A 27,026-nucleotide genomic window follows, 5' to 3' on the forward strand; every position below is an offset into this window, starting at 1 on the left:
AAAGTTGCATGCCATGGCCGCCAGCCTTTGGTGGCAAAACTTCAAGACATCGCATCGGTGCGTGCGGGGGCGTCCGTCTAAACTGGGCAGAACGAAACCGAGTGAGAAATATGCTTGTGAAGGGGGAAAGATTGGCAGTTCAATGTTAGATTTTGAACGGGGTCAAAGATTCTGTTTAGGTTGGGCGATGTTCCCAAAGACTCATCAGGAATGTCTTTCATTGTCTTTGATTGTCTTTGATTGTCTTTGATTGTCTTTGATTGTCTTTGATTGTCTTTGATTGTCTTTGATTGTCTTTGATTGTCTTTGATTGTCTTTGATTGTCTTTGATTGTCTTTGATTGTCTTTGATTGTCTTTGATTGTCTTTGATTGTCTTTGATTGTCTTTGATTGTCTTTGATTGTCTTTGATTGTCTTTGATTGTCTTTGATTGTCTTTGATTGTCTTTGATTGTCTTTGATTGTCTTGTTTTTTGTTATTGTTTATTTTCTTTGATTGTCTTCTATTGTTTTTCGTTTTCTTTCGTCGGACAGAAAGACAAAGTTATCTTCAACATTGCTGATTGAAGTTTTTCAGCACTTTGGAAACATGAATTGCTAGGTATAGCTTTACTGCGACTATTGATGTAAAATTGATAGTCAAATGCTGAAAGCAACTCAAACAAGATGAAATCATTCCCAAAAGCTATCAATATTGCACTGAAAATGGGCTGAATCATCCGTCAGGATTCTTCAGAATGGATGGTAAATCCGACCGATCGGTATTGCTCGCTTCTCGTCAAACGATAGGCCGGGTTGATTTAATGGAAAAATAATCCTTTGTAGAAGATTATGGCGAGCTTTGCATCAATGATGGTAGCTTTCAACTGTTTTTTGTGTGGAGTTTGGGAAAATGAGTCATTTTTGAAAGGTCAATTTCTGTTTTCGTAGGATAGAAACGAAAAGCATTTTTAAGGCATTTTACTCTCAGTTTGGTTTGAAAAAAATATTTTAAAAAATGACTTCGGTGTCCACCAAATCCACCATAAGTCGCTCAAAGCACACTTTAATTCCCATCAAAACTAATTGTCTTAACCGCTCAGGGGTAACTACCAACGGTCGTCGACTTGGTCTTGATTCCCACAAAGATTTAAAGAGGAAGAAGCAACAGAACTCCCAGACCAGATTAGTCGTCACCGAGACCGACATGGCACGCAAGCTTCTCCTCCTTCTCCACCCCGGATTGAATCGTAATACCGGGGCAAAACTTTTGTTCGCGGGATTAATCTTTCTTAATGAGATGATAATAGTGGCAGCAAACTTACAAGACAAGAAGTCCGCCACCAAGATGAAATGGAATCAAATCACCGCTGCTGAGCTGAGCTTTGTGCGGACCGTACCGGACGACTCTGGGAGAATCTGCTGCAGAGCGAGAAAAAACTTCATAATGGAGCAAATTAATTGGGTTTGGTTAAGTGAAAACGAGAGAACTTTGGAAGTGCAGTGTGATTTTTTTTTACCGTTGGACGTTGCGAAACTAGTTAAATTGCTTCCGACACGTTACTGTGATATAAGTGCAAGATAAAGTTTTATTCATTTTCATACCTTTAAGAAGTATAAAATATGACATTTCAAGATTGTGTTAACTGTTTTGACATTAAAAAGCTGTAAGGAAAGGATGAACTACGTTTACGGTTTAGTCATGTTTTGTTAAAGGAGCAATTCCAGCTCAAATCAGGAATTTTTCTGGTAAATTTGTACCCGACCCTTTCCGATTTCGATGAAACTTTTTATACTTGTTATCCTAGGCCTATATAAGCCATTTTTGTGTATATGGAGCCAATTGTACTCAGAAATAACATTAGAGAAGGGCGTAAGTTATTTAAATATTTTTGTATTTTGTAATTTAAAAATTACTTTATCTTAAAGCCGTTGCATCGTATCAAAAAGTGGTCAAAGACAAACACGCCACTTTAATGAGATTTTCCAATTTTAAAGTTTTAAAGTTATATTTTAAGGTGATGCCACAATTTTTCTTCGATCAATTTTTTTTAAGGAAATCCAAAGATAATATAAAAAGACTAACAAAAAATGCAGGATGGTATGTTTTTGCTAAAAAAAAATACAAAAATCATTTTCTAAAACTTTTTTTTCTGTCAAAATTTTCAAAAACCGATAGTGGGAATCGATTTCCCAGACAATTTTACATAAATGTCTTCATATTGAGCACTGTCCTTAGCGAGCGTTCTTTTATTACGTAACGCAGTAGGGGGGGAGGGGGGGTCGGAGGCCGTGTTACGCTCCATAAAAAATTTTTAAAATTTGTATGGAAATTTTGTTACGTGGAGGGGGAGAGGGGGTCTAAAATTCCGATTTTTCGCTATACGTAATAAAAGAACGCTCCCTTAGTCCAACCCTTGTGAAGAATCAGTGGTTTTAAAAATAAAAATGTTGGAATAAAGGTTTTTTTGTGTTTTTTGGCAATTTTTATATAACAGACTATTTCCAGAGGGTCAAACAAATCCAAAAATAAAAATGAAAACATATATCTCAAAATAGCCAAAAAGTTAACACATTTGATAAAAAGTGAAGTATTTTTCGATTGAAAATACAATTTTGTCTTAGAAAAATGGTATTTAACACTTGTAGCCCCAACTGGGTTAAAAAAGTTGGAAATGCAACATCACCGGTTTTGTTTTTTTCTACTCATTTTCGATATTTTATAAAAAAAACTTTTTTCATTTTATTTAATATTATTTTTTGAAAATTCATATCTTCTAAATCAACTTAACTATGGCCCAAAAGAGGAACATCGAAATCTCACAAAAAAAAAATCTAAATATTTTTAAGCAAGCTCTAACATGCAGAAAAATGTACATAAATTATTTTCAATAAAATTTTGAAGTTTTTCGATAAAAATATAATTTTTGCCCTTTGATTTTTCAGGCTAATTTCGATTTTTATTTACCTTCAATTTTAATTTTAAAATAAGGTTTAAAAAACCAACTGGTATTTTTTTACTTTTGAAGAGTATTGAAAACATATAAAAAGCAAAATATAAAATAAGTATATGGGTAATTCTCCACCAACTCACCCGAAATCGGAAAAAGTTGCCCCGACCCCTCTTCGATTTTCGTGAAACTTTGTTCTAAGGGGTAATTTTGGTCCCTGATCATGAACCCGAGGTCCATTTTTCGATATCCCGTGACGGTGGGGCGGTACGACCCCTTTCATTTTTCTGGCTTTTTACTAAGACACGTTTTTCAGTGATTTGTAGCTCGCAACCGTGAAGAGATAGAAATTTGGTGTCAAAGGGACTTTTGTGTAAAATCAGACGCCCGATTTGATGGCGTACTCAAAATTCCAAGAAAAAAACGTATTTTTCATCAAAAAAGTTCAAAAATAGTTTTAAAATCGCTGCCATTTCCCGTTACTCAACTGTCAAAAATCGTGAGACATGTCATTTAATGGGAAATTTAATGTACTTTTCGAATCTGAAATAACCCAGAAGGGTCATTTTTTCATTGAAAACAAAAATTTTCATTTTAAAATTACTTGTTTTTTCTAACTTTGCAGGGTTCCATTTTAGAGTGTAACAATGTTCTAAAAAGTTGTACAGCAGCTAATTTTGCATAAGAATCACCCCTTGGACGATTGTTGTGGCTTGTCGCAGAGGGGTCGGGGCAACTGCTGTGTGAGTTGGCGGAGAATGACCCATATTGGACTTGACTAAACAAAGTTCCAGAATGCATGATTAGAGAAAAGTATTTTTCAAACATGCTTTTCAATAGTAAGTGGTGTTTGATGGTATGTAAAATGTGAAATGTTGAACATTTGGCCAAACTGTAGGAAACTTGGCTAGAAAAAAAAAATCAATTTTACAACAAACTTGCCGTACATCTTGGATAAGTATTTGATAAAAAATCTGGTCCAATTTTACCATGACTTAATTGGAATTCATTAAATTTTTCGGACTCGTGGTGTAGGGGTAAACGTGGTTGCCTCTCACCCAGTCAGCCTGGGTTCGATCTCAGAACGTCCCGATGGCATAATTCGAGACGAGATTTACCTGATCACGGCTTCCGTCGTTCGAGGAAATAAACCTAGAGGTTGGGTAGTTAGCTCAATTCAAATGTAGGCAGAATTTCTGGCAAAAATGCAATTCTTAATTAAAAGTTCAAATATCAATTCAATTATTTCCTACCAAGGAGTACCCTTGCATGGATAACCAATTTTATCCCATCTCAACTCAACAGTCAATTCAATTCCACTTTTGAAGCTGCTCTTCTGTAATAAATAAAACCTGCCTGCTGACCGTCATAGTAGTTAAAACTCAATAAAAAGGATAACATCGCCTCGCCGGTGCCTTTATCCTTCGAGGACTCTCACGTGAATACGTCGAATGAAATAAAAAAAAAAACCCCTGACCAACTCTTTGAGGACACACCACAGCAAAACCAAACGAAATGCACTGTAGCATAACCCCGGGTGTATATCTGTCGAAACCGCTCTACGGTCTACCGCACTCGATATCCTCTCGTTCCGAAGTGGGCTCACCCCCTCTGGGAGGGACACTTGAGTAACGGACAGAAAAAAAAACTGCGCCAGGACAGGGCAGTTGTATGACTTCTTCTGGTGCACTCTGCGATTCAAGGATCCTACGTGGACCAGAACCGGAACGCGCCGATCTGACCAGGCATTAAATCAAAATCTAATAAATCCCCGGGAACACGTGTCTTGCGGATGCGGACCCGTTTCCGGCCGTTGCAATCAAAATTTCATTACTGATGACCCCCGCGCCAGACAACCGGAAGTGGTTGACCGATCGCGTGACACCGGTCGGTTTTGTGGGGTAGCCACACATGACCGCACAAGGGACACCTCGTGTTACGTTCCCAACTTCCTTGCCCTTTTTTTTAGGTGGGGTGTGAGAAGGAGTAGGAAAGAAAGAAGATGACCGAATGTCGTTTGTGCGGCGAAACGAGGAAGCGAGACTCTGTTTTTTACTGCCACTATCAAATTACCATCAATTTCGTTCGTTTTTCGTTTATTTTGGATTGGAAGTTTGGTGTTGGTGTCGTTTTAGGGGGACGTTGTTGTTGTCTATACGTAAACTTGCTAGGGTGGTCAATCATTTCAGATATTCAAACACGCCGCGACTATGTTCTTAAATCACATATTTTACATTATTGAAAATAGCAATTGGGATAGTGCACCCTATCCAAGAAAAAACCGTCCAATTTAAACGCACGTCTTCTTGGTAGTTTCCCAAATCCCACAGGTTATCCCGGAAAACGCTAATAGCATCCCTGAAATGCAATCGACCTGACGCAAACCAGCAAAACTACCGTGTGAGGAGGATCTCCCTCTATTTTTAATCCAATCGGACTTCAGCACTGAAGTCACCTTGCTGACGCCATAAAATATTCCCTCGTGAGGAGGAAGAACCGGATGAAAAACGCCCGCGCCACCCCCTTGCTGTGTCATACATAATTGAAACAAGCTTCGTCATCCGACTTCCTCTGGCATCGACGGGGTCGTGCCTTGGAAGGAACAGGACACGTATGTGCACGCCGAGCAAGTCATGTGAACTGCTTTTTTTCAACCCCCGGTAGCATTGGGGTCGGTGTCACGAATGGAATGTTCTAGTGAAATTGGTGAATCCCGGCGGTGAGTTCCGGGCAGCCACGGAATAGCCGGGACGCAAGAAGTCTCAATTTGTTGTCACAATTGGATGGAAAACTGTGATCAAGATAGATGACAAGCGGTTCTGCTTTCTTCAAACGTACACAGTGGGTGACGGAATGTGAGGCGAAAGAGGGCACTGGAGTCAGGTGCTGATCACTTCACGTGAAATTGCAATCTCGGATTGTGTCTCTGTTTGCTACTGATTCCAGTTTGCCTGGTTAGTTTCGTACAGTTTGTTTTGTCGTGATCCAATCTTCCAAGTCATTTGTAATTGAGACCTCGATGAGCAAATTGTTTGATGATTTGATTGTGAAATTTAAACCTAATGCTTAAGCTCTAATGTTTGATTTAGTGTAAAATACAAAACACAATTCATTTAGTTTTGCTATAGCTAAACTGCCCATGGTCTTGAGCAATCCCATCTCATAACCCATAAGGCACCGTTTCCAAAAATTTCAGAGATTTTTCAGCTTTTGGAATTATATTCAAGTTTGACAAAACAAATCATTCTATCATGGTAGGTATCAAATGAGATGAATTTTCAACTTTTTCTCGTTTTCCTTCGGGAATTTAATCCTTCAAAAGTCAACAGAACTTTGTTGAACCATGAAAACTGCTGCAGTTATACCATACCCTGTGCTCTCTGACGCGTCACTTCCATAACAGATGACGAGCCCACAGGATCATAAAGCAAAAAAGAAGAGAAAAATGTGGGCAAGCAAAAAACCCCTATTAAAAAAAGGACTCCGTTATTCATCGTCAATGTACCTTGGGCTGACTGGTTGTCTGGCTCGGTGAAACACAATATCCAAACACACTCACACACACACCAAGAGTCGAGTTGAGTCGAGCCTGATGTCCTTCCTGCAGGCAGCTGCCTGCTCAAAGTGATGTTGCAAGGTGCAAAACCTGCGCGCGGGGTTGCGCAAGGAAGAGAAGAGAAGAGGATGCATACCTACAACAACAACAGCAACAAAAAAAACTCTGCTGCAATGCATTGCCCTCGAGAGTTCTGGCTGGTGGCGCACCTTTCCATGTCATCCCTCATCATAAACAGAAAGAGAGTGAGAGGACGACCTTACAATAGAGGAGGGGGGGGAGGCAATCTACTTCCTTATGCTTAACTTCATCCTGAATGCATGTGCTACATTCAGGTTTATCCTTTTCTGCTGCACTATGATAAATATTGTAGGGTCGGTAACACTGTCAACTATGGTGAACTGGAATTTAATTTTGTTGAAGCATTAAAAATGTGTTTGAAATTCTAAATTAAGTGAAGAAATGTACTTTGATATGCATCTTTTAGCAGGCCATTACCAAAAATAAAACAAGAATGATTGTAAAAATCGTGAGTTTTAGAAATCGTTTTTTCTGAAATTTAGTTAGAACTAAAAAACTAAACTTATAAATTGACAAAAAACGAATGAAATGTTTGCAAAAACTTAATCAAAAAGGCAATCATGTAGACTAAATAAATTTTGATAACCTGCAACGTTTTCAAGTTAAATCCCTTTTTAGGTAACTTTTTTGAAAATAGTCGCAGTTTTTATTTTTTTCAAATTAGTGCACATGTTTGCCCATTTTTGAAAACCTGAGAAAATTTTCTATATTTTGCTTTATTGAACTTTGTTGATACGACCCTTAGTTGCTGAGATATTGCCATGCAAGTGTTTAAAAACAGGAAAATTAATGTTTTTTAAGACCCACACAAACAACACACCATTTTCTAATGTCGATATCTCAGCAATTAATGGTCCTATTTTCAATGTTAAAATATGAAACATTTGTGAAATTTCCGATCTTTTTCGAAAAAAATATTTTCAAAATTTTTAAACCAAGACTAACATTTTAAAAGGGCGTAATATTGAATGTTTGGCCCTTTCACCCTTTCACAATTTCACTATAGTAGTTTATGCAACAAGTTGCAAAAAGAGGATTTTTTCAGCACGAGTCGTACATTTATCCAACGAGGTTCACCGAGTTGGATAAATACGACGAGTGCTGAAAAAATCAAGTTTTGAAACGAGTTCCATACAACATTTTTTTGCAATTTCGAAAAACACCCATTGACTGAAATTTTAAGTCGAATTTTCATGTATTTTGTCAATAAATCGTTTAAATCGATAAAATGTTGAAAAGTGTTACTTTTCGAAACAAGTTCTGAAAAGTTCAACTTTTCAGCACCCATTTCAGTGCTGAAAAGTAGAACTTTTCAGCCTTTATTTTGAAAAGTGTTGCTATTCGATTCAGTTATTTTTGGTACAGAAAAGTAGGCTATTTCGTCGTTCAATAATGACAGGAAAAAAATGTAGTTTCACGACGGAATTGCAAAAAAGTACTTTTTGATTGTAAATTTGATTTTACATCGAAAAATGAAGTTGAAAAAAATTTGCGACGAATATGTCGATTTTTTTTAAATCAGTATTGATTCAAAAGTTTATAACTCATTCAAAGATTTTTTGCACAACCTGGAAACTTCTGAAAAGTTGGCATTTGATGTCCCCTAAAACATATCAAAAATTGAAAAAAAAAATAAAAATAGTGTTTTTTTTTGTAAGTCAAGTTTTAGTGACAAAAAGTTGAATAAAAATCGCCAATTGTTTTTAACCTGTATCTTTTTTTTTCAGTGTAATCCTTATCGATACCTACAACTTTGCCGAAGACACAAAATTGATCAAAAAATTCCTTTAATAAATACAGATTATTGAATTTTCATGCATCATTTTGTATGGACAGCTGCCAAATTTATAAGGAAAATTATATGGACCACCTAATGATGCAAAATGGCTTCTTTGGGCATACCGAAAGCACCACAAAAGTTTCAGCTGGATTAAAACATACAAAAATTAAATTATAAAAACAAGACCGGTTTCGTAGAGAATTGCTCTATAGTAATTACACGGATTAGTTTACAAAAGGACGCAAAAGCCATTCCCGATTTAAATAACAAATATTGTTAAAATAACAAAAAATGTTATGGAATCTTCTTGAAAAATCCATTTTTGCATAAGGGTTTAATAACAGTTTATGTTATCATAACAAAATTTGTTATTGGTCTGATATTGGTTGACAGCCATAACAACTTTGGAATAACATTTTTTGTTATGGAAGGATACCTCCAACTGTTATTGGGATGATCGGATTAGTTGTTAAAAAAACAAAAAAAAATAATAACAAAGAAAAATAATTAAAAATAATATAAGTCTGATATTACAATAACAATCCAATAACAAAAAAAATCATAACGACGAATAAAATGTTATTGGCCTAGTATTTTCGAATATCAAAACATTTTATTCCCACGTTATTTCCGTCTGCTCGGGTTAGTAAACAAAACCCTTTTCATCCAAAATATTATAGAGAATAGTTTTTAAAACACAAAACCAACAATTTAGGAAAAAAAAATATTTAAATACATTTTTCATATCACAACAAACTTTGGAAGTTAAACTGCTCCAAATATGTTTCTGAAGAAGTTTTTATACCACGGTCTGATCAAGGTTAAGAGCTGGTGGATCTATGTGTGCCTTTGTGTTTGTATAAAAATTTCTAAAATTATCAAATAAAATTAGGGTGGTGTTGATATAAAGTTTGAAAAATTTATGTATCGGCTTTTTATGTATATTTCTAAATAAAACCAACTTGTTATAGATCTTTGCAAAAGGTTTTTTCAAGCAAAGATTCCTCTGATCTCAATCGAATTTTAAAAAAAATGGTCAGCTTGAATCAGATGATAATCACTCAGATTCGTAATCCAAATGTCGTGAGTTTTATGAGTCATGAGGTAAATGGTTAAACTAAAACTAAATGGTTAAACTAATGAACTTCTTTCGGAAACGTTGTAGACCCACCTTCATGTATACCTATCAACTCAGAATCGAAAACTGAACAAATGACTGTGTGTATGTTTGTGACCTAAATTGTAATTCAGTTTTCTCAGCACTCACAACCGATTTTGTTCAAACTGGTCGCATTCGACTTGGTTTAGGGTTCCATACGTCGCTATTGAATTATGCAAAAATTTGATAAGTACTTCAAAAGTTATGTATAAAAGAGTTTTTACAAATATCCGGTTCTCACTTAAATGTATGTAATTTATGTCTTGATCGATCATCCGACCCATCGTTGGTTAGGTAATACCTTTAGAACGAGTCCAAAACATTGAAGATCTAGAAACCCTGTCTCGAGTTATGACCACGCCTTGATCAATGTTTGCTGCGATGTATTCTTATAGTGTTGACATTCAATTGAGCAGTACTCCAAATGAAAGATAAGATATTCATCAGATCATGACTTGAATCAGTTGGGATTCGAACTCAAACCTTTGGATTGTGTTGGTGGTCGGAAATTCTAACTCGTCGACCTTCAAAAGGTTTACGCTCTAAGAATGAATTGATCCTAAGTGCCGATCCCATATTTGCTAATAATGGATTTCTCTTTGGAAAGGCATTATTAATATCTTCTCATTGTTGCAAAAAAAATCTCGAGAGAGTCCTGACTTTTCGTCATTAATTCACATAACAAAAGATTCTTGAATTTATATTTCAAACTTATACTGAACTAATCTTCGTGTTTCGGTATAGATTTCTAAACGTCAGTACAATCCACATTCCATTACTATTAATTTACCTATCACATTCTCATACCAAAAGTCTCAATGAAAAAAATGTCACCCCTTAACATGATTGCTATTAAACTTCCATCGCGTTTCTTTTTTTCATAATTGCGACAAACACAAAACCAGTGGGACAAATTTTAATTGCACTCAAATGAGTATTATTTTCACCTCTCATCACGGTTCCTGATTCCTGACGAGACGGACGGACATTCTTTTGGCCATGCCAACGTTTACAGCACGTCCTCGGTCGCTCCATCAAGGCGACGAACGGAAGCAGGAAGAACCGACCCTCTCCGTTCCTCCCCACGATTCCACTTGGTCACATGCCGCGTGGCCAAGTGCGAGAGAGGGGAATAATAAACATCTCTTGAATACATACACTTGATCTTGAGGCACTTGATGCCGGGCCGGGACACTTGCTATTCCGTTCCGGTCCCTTTTTTTTGCCAACCCCCTGCCGGGCTTTTTTCTTTCTGATTCTACGGATGCTGCTGCTGCGGTAGAATCATCAGGAGGACGGCAGGAGTGACAAGGCTTTTATGAGGCTGGAATTTGACACGACACACCAGGGAGGGGAGGGGGAAATTTTGAACAATCCCAGCCGAGAACAAAACTCGAATCAATGCTGAATGGGGTCGTGGTGCAATTTTAATTGGATGGTAATTATTATTTATCAACAGAGAGTGTTTGGAGGATCCTTGGTCGCTCGATTTATTTTTCTTACCCCTCGGGCGCCATGAACCCATTTTGGGCCAAAAATAACAGACCCACCGTCGGCGCCGGAAGAACCCTCCACTTCTTGGACGGTTGGGTGGATGACAACCGTTTGGTGGGGAAGGGGGCTGAGTTGGTGGGTAAGTTGGCCTACAATGTTTTATCAATATTTGCATTTGCCAAAACCGATGGCGACGACGGCGACTGCCATTAGGAATGCCTCGATTTGTCGAGTCGGGCCGCGGTCGAAGCGAATTTTGAGTGAAAAATCGACCCGATTTAATTTGCTCTCAGATTTTTGTTACAGACATTTTAGTATCTTCAAAACTACGGGAACTATCGATATATTTTTTATCCATCCCCTAAACTGCCGCTCAAAACAAGTCCGTCCCATATGTAATTTCGTCATTTTTGAGTTAATGATGTAGTTTGGTTTAAAATCATGTGAACTTTCAGAAAAAAAAACTGATAAAATATACTAGTTTATTCCAGCAAACAGCCGAAAAATTAACTTTTTCGTAAAATCTCAACACGTAACCTTATGGGCGGGACAAATTTGTCTTGTTTTTTTCGGCTTGCTGTTTTTACATATGGGACGGACTAGATTGGAGCGGCAGTAAAGTACTGCCTACAAAATAGTTTACAACAAAATTGCACTATTTTTAAAATCTGATTTCCTTCAGGACTTGGTCCATAAGTTTGACAATTTTGGAATAAGAAGACATCCACTTCTTTGGTTGCTGTGCACCCTTAAATAAATCAAATGCAACTGAAAATTTATTTTGAAAAATTAGGGTTGTGAATCGTAGTTCGTATTAAGGGATCACAGTAGTTCTACTACTTAAGAGCGAGGTTTTCTATAGGTTTTCTATAGGGTGCAGGTTTGTAGATTATTCATGCTGTTACTATCATGGCTGAAAACTCATGTACCAGATTTTTTCGTTTAACCACAAAAACCGCCACAAAACCAGTTTTGCCAGCGCAGTTTAATGGAACGAGGAAAAGAGAAGCAGTGATGGGAATAAAATACCGTTACAAAGGAAGAGAACTAACGAGTGAGAGTGACGATCACTGTACTCTCTGATACTTAAGTACAGGAATTATCAAATGATAGTTTTTTCTATCACTTCACAACGGATTATCTAACTTTGTTGATAGTTTGTGAATAAAAGGCAATTGAGTGTTTAAGCATTTATTTTGTTAAATGGAACTTGGTAGCGTTTGTAAACTAAATGAAATGCTTAATGTTTTGATATTGAATGATTTTTTTTTTAATTTACAATGTGGTTGAATTCATGGAATAATTTAAATCCATAATGAAAAGCTAAAAAAACTTTCTCGACGAGATCTTTCGAAAAAAATGGTCTCGATTGTGTACATCCTTTGTAAAAAGGATAAAGGAGGTTGGCACTACCTCAAACATAATTTTCTTACAATTTATTCGTTGCTGAACCTTACATAAAAACTATTTAAAATTCTTCCAATATTCTCTTCTATTCCCATCAATGCTTGAAAATGGATCTATCACTGAACGGGACTGCTCGATATTCGATAGAACTTTCTGTCAGCGATCATTTCCCAAAACGATATTTGATCGCTGACACACAACGCCTGTCATGACCGTCATTGCTTGGCGACGGTCGATGAACGTAAACACGAAGACGAAACGAACGAAAAATGAGCACCACTCAAGCAGCCGCCCGAACGAGACAACGTGCTCTTTCTCTTTCTCTCTGCGTGGTGACAGAAATCATATGATTGCTATCATTGGAGAGATGATCGGAATCTCGGTAGAATGTCAAACGACCGCTCTCTAGACGATTTTTCTCCTGGAGGGAAGTCAATGATTGTGTGAGTGACTTTGCGTAGCACTCATTCCTTTGAGTGTGTAACGAACGAAAGCAGAATGTAAAAATCAGGTTGTCGCGGTGAATACGATTGGAGTGCTCTGTCAGCTATCACAAAAAAAGTCGAAATTTCGCAAGCCCTGATTCCCATACAATAACAAAAACATGGAAAAACTGATGTTATAATTAGTTTATTGATCGCATTACAATCAATCAAATCACTTTTCATATGTTCAGACTATTTCAAACTTATTTGTTACAAAAACTATTGATTTGAACGCACTTTTAAAAATCAGCCCTCAATAATTTTTGTTTTCCTCATGCCCAAAAAAGCAAAAGCAACATTTTGAAAAAGCCGTAAAAAATATCAAACAGGCTAAAATTTCAAATTCAATGTGCAAGGGCTCTTCAGAAGGGTCCAATTTCGTGTCAGTTGTACCAGCTTGTAAAAAAAGTTTAATTATTTTCCCAAAAATACCCAATTTTTGTTTACGTTTGGTCTATAAAAATAGTCGTACTTCTTCAATGAGGGTTGAATTTGGTCAGAACATAGTTTGTAGGTTCCCTAAACATGTGCCAAAAGAAGCAGTTAAAAATATTGTCACATCTCCGAGAAATTGCTGCTACCATGAGCGTTAGAGGGATAAAGCAAATATTCTCGTTATAAGCTTTTGTAAAATAATGTATAATAAAGTCTAAAAAATAAGTAAAAAATCACACCATTTTTTAATAGTCTTTTCAGCATTTTTTTTGAAAAAGAGCAAAAGAGCCGTTCAAAAGAGCGGCTCATTTTAAAGAACGAGCGAACATGAGCGGCTCTTAAAAAAGAGCGATTTTGCCCACCTCTACAAAAAATAGAAACCTTGGATTGACATTTTAAAGTTTATTTAAAAAAATATAATGGTTAAGCCTTGGAAAAAAAATATTTTGAATAATCGAAACTTCGGATAATCGAATCATATCTTTTTGTAAGTGATGACGATGAAGTGATTAAGAATTTTGAAATCCAAAATGGTGGTGATGAAATATTTTAAAAATGTTCAACTATTAAAATTTTGCTAAAATGGGGTCGCAAACATTAATCTGATGTAAAAAATAAGAAGATGAAAAAAAAATACTCGTGATTCGATTCTCCATAGTCCCATACAAACCTTCGGATAATCGAACTTTGGATAATCGAGATTGGACTGAACTTAGATATCTAAAAAAACTGATGATTGCAAACAAACCGGACATTATGATTTTTTTCAATTTTTGAAAATTTATAATTTTTATTTTTATTATTATTAATTATTACATCATAAATAATGTATCACTTTTGCACATGATGTTACGTAAACACTTAAATTGAATCTAATTTTAGACTAACCGTTTTTATATGTAATCCATGTCGAGTTAATTCGTACTATTTTCACTGTGTAATTTCTTCTCCCGTGATCATTACAGCAATGTACGGTCGTTTCGCTAAATGTTGAACTGACACTGACCCACCAAAAGTATGTGCAACACACAAAACAATCGCCAGGTCGTTCACTATCGTCCCCCAATATCTGAATGCGAGAACAAATGAAATAAAAAAAAAAAACAAAAATCAATTGTTCTCAGTTCTCTCATTAGGTCACACCAGCTCACAAGATATTCCCATCACGTCTGGGGCATTTCGCGCGGGTGTTTAGACACGTTGCACCGCCGAACTGGCTGCTTCCCAACTACCACCGGCATGCCTCGGCGAGATATGGTCATTAATTGTAATTCCCGAGAAATCCATTGAGCTAGCCGCACTGACGGGTACAAAACCGCTGCTAGCAGCCCGGCCACCAATTGATCGAAACGATCTTGCGATAAGATTTGCTTCTACACAGTGGTGAGCGCCAACACGTGGAAGATTTTTCAACTCCACACACAGTTTTACAATTATTCGTGTGTCTTGTTGAGTTGTGTTGCGTTGTGTGTGCGCGGTGCGGGGTTTTATATTGCTCTTTGCCACTTCATAAAAACGAGAAACTGGAAGCGAATCGTGAACAAGAGTTGAGGAGAGAAGAGAACATTCCACGCAAATACAAATACACACACACTTGGACGTGGACTTAATTAATGTTAATCATTTCAATCATTCTGGAAACAACGCTACAATTAGTTTTATAATACTTGGCCGGCTCGGGCACGGGTGTATGAGTGCAATACTCGATCGCGTGAGTACACAATACTGTTCTGCTCATCGTAGCGAACTCAACCTCCTCGACCGGCTGTTCTAACTTTATCCAGAGTGTAATGAAGTGATAGTTTCAGACCCTCTCGGTATGACGCAACCGAACCCCTGCGGGAATTACTGAACCACTCATCGAGCGAGTACGTTTCAAGATCGCGCGCGGAGAATGATTTGCTCACTCACTCCAGCGGCAGCGGTGCCACTAATCTTTGATTGCAAATGAGTATCATGTCATGCCCACGATGAGACCGATACCACCTACGATACGGTTCGTACGCACATCAAGCAACGTGCAAGTCATAATTATTCTAATGCTCTTGCAAAAATCACAAGCTGAGAAGGGCAGGTACGTGGTTCTGATGCTGGAGATCGTTTTGGTGAGATGGTTTTACTACCAAGTTGTTGAGAGAAACCAAGTGGCTTATGTTTAATTAGTTTAATTATAGACTCTGTTTTTGAAAAAGCTGATTGGCATTAATTGTGTTAAAGCACAATAAAATATGATGAAAAAATAGTTTTAAGTATTCCAGATGCGAAATCATCATAAGTATTTTCATGAATCAATCTATGATACAAAAGATGACCTTTTTTGGTAGAGCTCCACTAGGCTCTTGCTGAATGAAATAAGCAAGAAGAATAAAACCATTGTTCTCACTCTTCGAGATATCGTTAAAATTTATCCATTTAAATCCAAAATATCGAGATGTATACAAATAAGTAGGGGAGTTTGGGGTAATATGGACAGTGGGGGTAATTTGGACACCCCTTTATAAATCACCTTTTCTTCGGGTTCGAGTCTCGGTACCGGTACATTTTTTTAATAGATGATTTTTTTGAAGATGAACCCATGAGTAAAGTACAGTCATCCCACATATTCGGAACACCCACAAATTCGGAACACTTTTGTGGTAATTTGTCAATAGCATGCCAAATGCAGCTTTTCTCTCGACCCTACTATTTTTAGGACCTTTATTTGGTCATTTTCTTGCTATTTTGCTAGTAAAAGTAGTACTTTTTGAACAAAAACTTAACTTCAAGACTATTTTATCAAGAGCAGCAAAACACTGCCTCCAAATTGCCTGTTCCATAATTATGGGATGTTATTATGCCTCCCACAATTGTGGAACACCTGAATTTAACTGATATTTTCACAAAAAAAGTTATCATACCATGGATAAAACATCACTAAGCCTGAGTTTCACTGGTTGCAGTGTGTGAAGTCATTATTTTGTTACAAATATGTACTCCTGGAGAGATCCAAAGTTTGTTTACATCCGTATGAAAAAAGTGTACCGAATTTGTGGATTTCAAGGGTCAAAGTTTTTCTTCAAAAACTGGATATAAAAGTAAAATTTTGCAGTTGTTCGATACAGCATTCGAAAGATCGCATGAGAAGCTTTCAAATGAAGGTAAAAGCGAATCATTAAGTTCAATTACCGATTTGCTATGATTTTTTGAACATTGGCCGATCTGTAAACTGTTCCGAATATGAGGGATGACTGTACTCTCGGTAATTTCGGGATTTATCCTCTCAGTCCGCACACAGTACCATTTTACTGCCGAATCGTCCTCTTTATCCTCTCGTATGCCGATGTCCAGTTCTGGGTGTACACTGAACTATTTGTTATCTTCCTATTGAATTAAAGTTCTATCAAAAAAAACAAAATGAATGACCCTCAAATGTGATCTCTATTATCCTCTGGTGTCATCCACATTCCTTTAAAATGTCCATACAGCCCATAGCAGAGCAATTTCCTTAGGGTGTCCAAATTTAATGGTTGCTAAATGATAAAATTCTACCAATGATTTCACCAGTCACTTACGTAAAAGATTTAAAAACAATAAATTTGAAAAAAATAATACCATAAAAATATAAAATTCATTCGCGCAGCCATTGCAAATGTGCCAAGATAATAAACCAAATGGATTAAAACGTGTTTGTGTCTCCCGAAAAATGCGTAACTTTCTAAAGTGCTTGCGAAAATCGAACTTCTTAATTCTTAAGTTACCAACAAAACAAAAATAATCTCATATACTTCTGTGAGCAAATTAACACAACTTTGAAATTATACTTTCAAATTCAAATTATTTTTTCCGGTTAAAATATTTTTTTTGTTAAGGTGATTGATCCTGAAAACATTTTTAAGTAACTGAAATTTGAAAATGCAGTTTTCCGGTGTAAAACAATCTACAACTTTGTCGAATACATCAAATCGATAAAAAAAATCGCGTCCTGGAAATAAATTATTGAAACGCTATTTTTCGGTATGGGTAAGAATTAACATTTTGTAAAAAAAAAACTATTATGAATAAATGAGATTGTTTCTGCCATATCAGAATTTTGCAAAGCAAGGTTTTGCAAAAATAGATTTAAAGCATGATTAATTCAAAATTTTATTGACTTTTATTATTTAATAAAGTTTGATTATTTGAAATAGTTTATGTATTTAAGGGTAATCGTAAAAGATGTTTAAGTGTAAAATAAGCTACTCGCAGTAATGAGGGCAAAAACAGTTAAAACACTTTAAGTTCTTTGGACAACATAAATTTTAATGTTTTTTCATCATTGTTAAAAAATAAAACAACTTCATAATAAAGCAATTAAAAATTTTGTTCGTGTTGTGAGTTACACTCAATGTTTCCGTATTTTCTGATATTTTACGTGATTTTTATTGTGCGAGCAAATTCTCTACCACTGGAAACATGATTTTCTGATATTATTACATAATAAATAGGGTTTGTGATTTAAACTTGACTTCTCTCATTTTGTATTTTTAGATTTATTTTGAGTTGTTTTATCTTCACATTGTTTTTCCATCCATGCAATTCCATATTGATAATAAAAATAGCAGATTTTCGATACATGGGCTGAAAAGTTCTACTTTTTAACACTCAAATGAGTGCTATAAAATTGAATTTTTCAGCACTTGTATTCAAATGTAATACTTTTCAGTGTCGTTTCGATTTGTACGGTGAATTTAAATAGTAGTTTATGCAACAAGTTGCAAAAAGAGGATTTTTTCAGCACAAGTCGTACATTTATCTAACGAGGTTCACCGAGTTGGATAAATACGACGAGTGTTGAAAAAATCAAGTTTTGCAACGAGTTCCATACAATTTTTTTTGCAATTCCGTAAAACATCCATTGAGTGAAATTTTAAGTAAAATTTTCATGTATTTTTCCAATAAATCGTTTAAATAAAAAAATTGAATAGTTTTACTTTTCAAAACAAGTGCTGAAAAGTTCAACTTTTCAGCACTCATTTCAGTGCTGAATAGTAGAACTTTTCAGCATTTATTTTGAAAAGTGTTGCTATTCGATTCTGTTATTTTTGGTAGGAAAAAGTAGGCCGTTTCATTTCTTCAGAAGGGCAGGAAAAGTTGACAGTTTCACAGCGGAATTGCAAAAAAATACATGGACGTTTGACTAAAAATCTCATTAAAAAAATAATTAAACTTTAAAAAGAATTTGAACTAATTTGGCTAGTGACTAGTAAAACAGTTCCTGAAGTATTTGATTCAAGGATTCATACTTCTATACTTTTTTCTAAGACCTAATCCGTTAGACATAAAAGTGTTCCTTAACACCTAAACTCCCAAGCTCGAGAAAAAGGGGGAATTTATTTGGAAAGTACCCCTTTTCCTCGAGCTTGGGAAATTAGGTGTTAATAGTGCCTCAAAATAAAACGATTAAATGTGTTCTGTCTAGATTAGGGGTGCCCAAAGTGTTGAGTTGACGGGCCAAATTTTAAGCTCGTATGAACTTTAGGGCCGAATGTGAAAAATTATTTTGAAAAAAGTAATTCTAGTAACATTTGTAAAGTTAAAGGTTTTATCATGGTTCTGAAAACCCTCATACGACCTAAATAGGCATTTATGGCCTACTTAAAACCTAAAATGTTACTAGGGAAAAACACTATTTCCATGTTTAAGATCAAACTCTCTATCAGTTTAAGTATTTTGGAAAATTCCTGTTTTTTTTACATTATCGTCATTCATATATTAGAGAAAAAATACATCAAATCGACAAACCAAACAAAAAAATCCAATAATCAGAATTTTAAATCCCTCGGTCTGATCAAGGTTGAAGAGTGAATTTACTTTTGTGGTGGCGTTATTTTTCCGTCGTGAAAGGGATGTTCAACAATTATTTATGCTTTATTTAACAGCTCTCTTTTGTCATCAAATATAACCATTTTTGGCTCTTTTGTACTAAGCTTGCTGGTTTTCCTATCTAGTTAGCATGAGAGAGCACGGAGGCATCGATTTGATAGCACATTAAAAAAAAAATTCTTTTTCACTCACACTAAATTTGTTATTTTTTTTCGATAATATTTTTGAACAAAATATTTGTGTCGTACATAAACTAAAATCATAAATAACAAAAAATTAAGTTAACTATAATTTAAGATTATTATTAACCCACTATACGAATGAGTCAAAGGGCCATTTTGCATGATCATTCAAAACATTCAAAATCGAGCCCCAAAAATCACCTCTCGGACCACATTTGGCCTTTAAATCGTCAAATCTTATAAAAAAAGGGAAAGTCATCTTTTATATAAGACTTGACAATTGAAAGAAAAAAAGGGAAACTTCTATGAATTTCATTATTTTCATAAAAATTGAATTTCAAATTCTGATGAATGGAATATTTTTGCAAATGGATTGCTGAACAAACTAGTCTTTTCAATCAGAGCAGGTATCGGAAGTTGAACAATTTTAGAAAGTCTATAATACATTTTCAAGAACATTCGTTGGAAAAAAATGAAACCTCTCAGCGCATCACTTTTCTACACTTTCTCGTGTACCAATTTCCCTGATATTGTACACACAAAAAAAAAACACATCAGCGACTGCACTGCACCAGTTTCCCCATCGCATCAAATCGCAGAAACCCACTCGGATGGATTAGCCTACATCCCTTTAGCTCAAGCCCAACGAACCGTTTCGTTACATGGAAATCGATCACTCGATGTTTTTTTTTTTCTTCCTCCTTCAATCAGAGCATCACAAAATCGTCCCACTATGCTGGTGGCGGGGAAACCACATCGCTACGAAGGTGAAGCAGCAGCAGCAGGAGGAACTAAACTAAATCCAAAACCAAGTAACTGCATTATACTTACCAAAGTCCGAGTTGTAATTGGATTTCCCAGCGAATTCAAACGGCTAGACAGAATTGGGTGCTTGTGTTTGGTTGCTTTCCTCGCGGTGTGGTGGTAGCTCCAATTTCGCGTTTTCCTCCGATATTGTTGGGTGGAAAAATCACGCCAGCGTTTCCACCTGGGGCAAGATTAAAAATTCCACTGCTTCACACAGTGCTGGCAAAAATATTTTGATTGAAACTCTTGGCGCTGGTGCGATTCACGTTACAACTCTTCTTCTTCTTTTTTTTGTTGCTTCTTCCGAGACTCTGACTCTGACTCGAATTGGATAGTTATGCTTTAGTTTATTTACCTTTTGCGCGATTAGTTATGCTATTATCTGTTTATTTTTTCTCCTTCTCTATCTTTATTCAAGCTTTTTTTACTTAAATTCTCGTAAAATTCCACCGAATGGGAACGCGAAAGCTGTTCGCTCAAGTCGGAGCTTTTCTTTTATTATTTTACGTTTTATGCTGCTTCTCCAGATGTTGGTACCTTGAGGTAACAGGTCGTAAACGATTCTTGAGCTCTTCTTACACTCTCTCTCTCTCTCTCGTGAGGGTAGATTCTTCACGCTGCTTTTCCTTCACTGTTGGTGACTTGAGCTCATGAAAGCACTTGCTGCTCCAACTGCTTGAACACCGGTTTTGTTAGATTTTTTTTCCCACACTCGAACTCTGCTATTTTCGTGATCCAATATCGCACTGGATCTCAACTACCGAGGGACTATGTAATTATTGCAATTGGTGTGTACACGCTAACACGGAACTGTACAGAGTTGTGTACTTCGACTTTACAAAACTCGAACTGTTTCTTCTAAAGTTGGAACATCGCTTCGCACCGTATTTGACCAACTTCCAACAGTTGCTTGCGTCTGCTCGATCCGGTTGTGCTGAATTATTTCTCGCTTGCCAACGTTGGAAACCGTCGAACGAGGCAGAAATTTGTTTGGCCCAACAAACTAGCAACAATATTAAAAACGGCAAAACAACTTTTTTCCTCACTCCCTCCAAAAGTGACTCGAAACTTAACGACTCGAACGAAAATCAATACCCAGCTCACTCGCAATTAGTCGTAACGACGAAAAGTGCACATACGACAATTGTCCACGAAACAAACACGAAGTCACTTTGATTGTGGAAAATGTGCTTAATTTTCCTTCACGCGCTGGATTTTCCACACGATAACGAAAAACAAAATAAAACGGGAGCGAACTGTTATCAACAGAAACAATCGAACGAACCGAACTTCGCGAAAAACTCAGGAAAAACGTATCCGAACCTTCAAATTCTCCCAAAAGGACAACTCTTTATGCCAAAAAAAGAACCCTTTGACACAAACTTTCCTAACCTCTTACTTCCCAGAAATCACACACTCTAGAGCTTAAATACCGATATAAAAGGCGATTTCCATTCAGTTGCGATTTTCCCGACTGCTAACAGTAGACTGACTTCGGACGGGGCACACTTTCCAGCTGTGTACACAGGACGGGCACACCGGTGAGCTCGTGCTCGTGGACGCCGAACCCGAACACCCGAGAGAGCGCGATCACACGAGAGAGCGAGCGAGTTCGGATGAACTCGGACTTTTCCGACGAGAGCGTTCATTTGTCCACCCCCACAGCGGTTCAGAATACCCACACATACAGGTTCGAAACTCAGGTGTAATTGGTTCTACGAAGATTTTTTTTAACGTTTTGCATTTTCTTCTCAATACCGTCGATAAATCATCGCCATTGTGACTTCATGTCCGAATCCGAAATTTACACCTAACTTTAAAAATTTCATCCGCCTGTACTACATTAGAAAATGTGGCAAGCTACCACGACGGTGACGAAATTGCACGCTCACTCCTTCTCTCTTTCCGTGTGGTGTGACAGTTTGCAATTGAATCTTGTTTTATCGTTGTTTTCTGGTACCCACACACAGTCTAGCTGCCAGCCTCGGTGTCGGTTAGGTCGTAAAACATTTGGAACAAATTAGTTTTGAGCGATTTTCCAGATAGTGAAGGTACGGATACGATCGGAAGTGTCGATTGTTTCGCTCTAGAAATATGGTCATTAGTTAAAAAAAAACTTGTGAATAAAAGCGATTGGCAAAGCTGAGCATTTAGGAGTTCCGAAAGCGTGATCTTAAATGGACAAGCAAGTTTTTGAAGCATGTCTAATGTAAATTAAAAGTTTCGTTATCGATCTTGTCCAATTCAAAAAGGCTTAAAAACATATTTTTAGATTTTTAGTTTTTTAGATTTTTAGATTTTTAGATTTTTAGATTTTTAGATTTTTAGATTTTTAGATTTTTAGATTTTTAGATTTTTAGATTTTTAGATTTTTAGATTTTTAGATTTTTAGATTTTTAGATTTTTAGATTTTTAGATTTTTAGATTTTTAGATTTTTAGATTTTTAGATTTTTAGATTTTTAGATTTTTAGATTTTTAGATTTTTAGATTTTTAGATTTTCAGATTTTTAGATTTTTAGATTTTTAGATTTTTAGAAATTTTTAGATTTTTAGATTTTAAGATTTTTAGATTTTTAGATTTTTAGATTTTTAGATTTTTAGATTTTTAGATTTTTAGATTTTTAGATTTTTAGATTTTTAGATTTTTAGATTTTTAGATTTTTAGATTTTTAGATTTTTAGATTTTTAGATTTTTAGATTTTTAGATTTTTAGATTTTTAGATTTTTAGATTTTTAGATTTTTAGATTTTTTGATTTTTAGATTTTTAGATTTTTAGATTTTTAGATTTTTAGATTTTTAGATTTTTAGATTTTTAGATTTTTAGATTTTTAGATTTTTATATTTTAAGATTTTTAGATTTTCAGATTTTTGGATTTTAGATTTCCATGGGATACCCTACCGTTAAAAAAAATATTTCTTTTTACATGGTTCTTAAAAAAATGTTACGATGTAAAATCGCATTCAAACGACATACGTTCTACAAACCAACTTTAAATTGTATCTAAACCCCCGATCCAGGTATCGCTGCGACCATTTAAAGTCCCATTTTTCAACTTCCCCCACATTCCACGTGACGGACTCGCGAGCACAGATGTCTATTTTCCGCTTCTTTTTTGCTTAACTTCCCTTTGTATTGCATACAGGCGAAACAAAACCGAAGAGAAACAAATGACAGACTGATTGTCAAGGAGCAGTGCCAGCAGTGTGGTGTAACGATGATTGAGAGTGGTTCGGTTTGACTTTCGATTGCTCCAGCAGAACGCTGCTAGGCTATGACGACGAAAGCACAAACATTTCCTCCAGCCCGAACTTCCTCACAACTCAAAAGCGCTGGTGTTGGTTGAGCATCTGCTATACCAGGCGATGGTGGTGGTGGTGGTTGCCTTCCACGCCGCTAAACACCAGCGCACAGCACAGGTGGCTTGAACAACAACTAGCAACGAAGTCCGTACCTACAGACCGAGTACGGAGAGGTAAGGCAAAAACATTGGCCCGCAGCACATTCGATGGTCGTTACACTGCTGAACTACTGCTGCTGGCCTGGCTGGTTCCTTCTTCCCACTACTATACAACCACTACCACTACCAGAACTGCTGCGTTGTTCTGCGGCGAACGATGAGTCAGGTTGTTGGCGCGATGCGACGACGACGACGACGACTCCTCCAGTTGTCCAGCGTTGGGAAGAAGTTTGGAAGGGTGACTTGGGGCGTAGGAGTTCGAGGAAACTCTGTTTCCATGTGACTGTGCAAAAACGATTACCGGAGCGAGGTTACAGTGGGTGAGGATGGAGATTTTCAAAACATTTGGCATCTCTACAGTTATATTTATATTTTTGGTATTTTTGTAATTCAATAGCGGATTCAAATTGTTTGACAAAGTTTAGTTAAGCAATAAAAAATATATTGGCCGTTTATCAACAAACTTCCATTGTGCAGCGGGAAGCGAAGGCGGGCTGGTTGTTACATGAGACAGTACCCTCATGCCGTAGAATCCGGAGGGGGAGGAACACCTCACTCAAACCACCTCACGATGAAGTTACCTTGCCTTGTGGTGTGTGTCGCAGTTCGTTCTGATGTTGCGAGTGAATTGAGCATAAAATAACCGCGAGTACTTCGTCGTCGTCGTCGCCGTCGTCGGTTTGACGAAGTGCCAATTTGCTCTCCTCCGCCGACTTGTGTGCAGGTGTTTCTAGTTGGCTTTGGTCACAGAGAGAGTTGTTAGGTTTCGGTTGGTTAGCCGATACACACCGTTCGCTCTCGGGTTCGATTCGCGGGAGGTTCACCCGAGCGCGAGAGAAAAACTCCGAGGGTGGAAATGGGAAGTGGTGGAATGAATTTTGGACGGACGCCGCGGGCCGTTATGACCTGTTTACGAAGTGGGAGCATGGCATAATGGGAAATAAAACCATTACACACACTTTCGGGGTTCTGGTGCGTGGTGGAAACGTGGTTCCTGTCTTGGAGGTTCGCCTCTTCCGTTTTGGAGCGAATGTGTGAATGTGTGTGTGGCTTTTATAGGCAGTGCCGCTAATCGTCGAGACGGTCACAAATGCCTCAAGGCAATTTTACTCATACTTGTGATCGGGAAAAGTCGTTCTCAAATGTGGGAACTTTCATTTGTCTATTATTTTTCTTTCTTTATCGTTAACTTTTGCAAAACTTACCCGTTGTGCGAAGCTTTCAATTTATGTCTCAACCTGCAAAAAAATAAAACAAAAATCGTGTTATATATTTGAACAATCAAACCATTATTAAAGATACATTCCAGACTTGATTATCCGAAGGATTGTAAGGGTCTTTGGATAATCGAAACACGAACAAATATTTTTTTCGTTTTTTTATTTTCTTACATTTAACAATAAATTCGAGTTTTGCGACCCCATTTTAGTCAAATTTTAATGGTTGATTGTCTATAAAATAAAAAAAAAAGCATTTTCAACATTTCATCACCGTCATTTTGGCCGCCAACTTGGATATAAAATTCTAATAGTAGTTTATGCAACAAGTTGCAAAAAGAGGATTTTTTTCAGCCCGAGTCGTACATTTATCCAACGAGGTTCACCGAGTTGGATAAATACGAAGAGTGCTGAAAAAATCAAGTTTTGCAACGAGTTCCATACAACATTTTTTGTAATTCAAAAAAACACACACTGAGTGAAATTTTAAGTCAAATTTGCATGTATTTTGTAAATATATCGTTTAAATAAAAAAAATGTTGAAAAGTGTTACTTTTTGAAACAAGTGCTGAAAAGTTCAACTTTTCAGCACCCATTTGTGTGCTGGAAATTAGAACTTTTCAGCATTTATTTTGAAAAGTGTTGCTATTCGATTCTGTTATTTTTGGAACAGAAAAGTAGGCTATTTCGTCGTTCAAGAATGACAGGAAAAGTGAGTAGTTTCACGACGGAATTGCAAAAATAACTTTACAGTTAGGCCGCTGCAAATATATTTCAAAATTTATGTCGCCCCCCCCCCCCCCCTCCTTCAAAATCGGTCCGAAAAATCAGGGGGCAAACAAAATATTTTTTCAAAAAACTTCAAAATTTCAAAGGAAATAGAAGTCTAACCAACTGAAAACAATTAGAAATGCATTTTCCTGCATTCAAAATCATAGTTAGCATGTCTGGAATCGATCAAAAATATTTTCATTTTTTGTGAAAATCCAATGTGCAACACCGCAAAAGGTTTTTTCGGCGAAAAAACAAATCTCTTCAATACTTTTTTTAACACTAAAGATTGCAAAACAACTGGGCAGGTGTAAAATGCATTTTAACACTTTCATATATGACCCCTAAACTACGCTAAAGTGATTTACATTTTTTGAATCCAAGATGGCGGCCAATATGGGGGTGACAAAATATTGAATAAATGCATTTTATTATTTAATAAGCAATCAACTATTCAAATTTGACTAAATGGGGTCGCAGAACTCGAATTTGTTGTTTAAAACAAGAAAACAAAACGATTATCCGAAGTCTCATACAAACCATCGGATAATCGAACTTCGGATAATCGAGGCTTCGGATAATCGAGTCTGGACTGTATCCGAAGTTTTGATTATCCGAAGTGAAATGTTGCCAAGGCGTTCGAATAATCGAGTCTGGACTGTATATACAGTCGACTCTCTGGTTGTCAATATCTAAGGGGCCTTCGAGGAAGAGAGTCATCAGTTTACAAAACGATGCAAAATGAAGACTCGATTGAAAATATGTTTTTCTTGGTACCCAGCTATGGGAGAGAATCATGAGCAGTTCTCTAGGATTTCGGTCATTCGATTTTTTTTGTATTTTTAAATCCGACTGAAACTTTTTTGGTGCCTTCGGTATGCCCAAAGAAGCCATTTTGCATCATTAGTTTGTCCATATAATTTTCCATACAAATTCGGCAGCTGTCCATACAAAAATGATGTATGAAAATTCAAAAATCTGTATCTTTTGAAGGAATTTTTTGATCGATTTGGTGTCTTCGGCAAAGTTGTAGGTATGGATACGGACTACACTTGAAAAAATAATACACGGTAAAAAAAAATTTGGTGACTTTTTTATTTAACTTTTTATCACTAAAACTTGATTTACAAAAAAACACTATTTTTAATTTTTTTTATTTTTTGATATGTTTTAGAAGACATAAAATGCCAACTTTTCAGAAATTTCCAGGTTGTGCAAAAAATCACTGACCGAGTTATGAATTTTTTAATCAATACTGATTTTTTCAAAAAATCGAAATTTTGGTCGTAAAAATTTTTCAACTTCATTTTTCGATGTAAAATCAAATTTGCAATCAAAAAGTACTTTACTGAAATTTTGATAAAGTGCACCGTTTTCAAGTTATAGCCATATTTAAGTGACTTTTTTGAAAATAGTCGCAGT

At 36.4% G+C, this 27,026-nt stretch overlaps 1 protein-coding gene across 1 annotated transcript in view; it reads right to left on the reverse strand.

The window, feature by feature from the left end:
- LOC6044876 (protein couch potato) overlaps nucleotides 1–21,659 on the reverse strand; it is a 346,765-nt gene extending 325,106 nt beyond the window's left edge. Inside the window, exon 1 of the mRNA XM_038259795.1 lies at nucleotides 20,181–21,659. The gene's annotated coding sequence lies outside the window, so the exon portion shown is untranslated. The remainder of the gene's footprint in view (nucleotides 1–20,180) is intronic.
- Nucleotides 21,660–27,026: the final 5,367 nt, after the last annotated feature.

The sequence above is a fragment of the Culex quinquefasciatus genome, chromosome 3 (assembly GCF_015732765.1).
Source record: "Culex quinquefasciatus strain JHB chromosome 3, VPISU_Cqui_1.0_pri_paternal, whole genome shotgun sequence".
In the NCBI taxonomy this organism is placed as follows: Eukaryota; Metazoa; Arthropoda; class Insecta; order Diptera; family Culicidae; genus Culex; species Culex quinquefasciatus.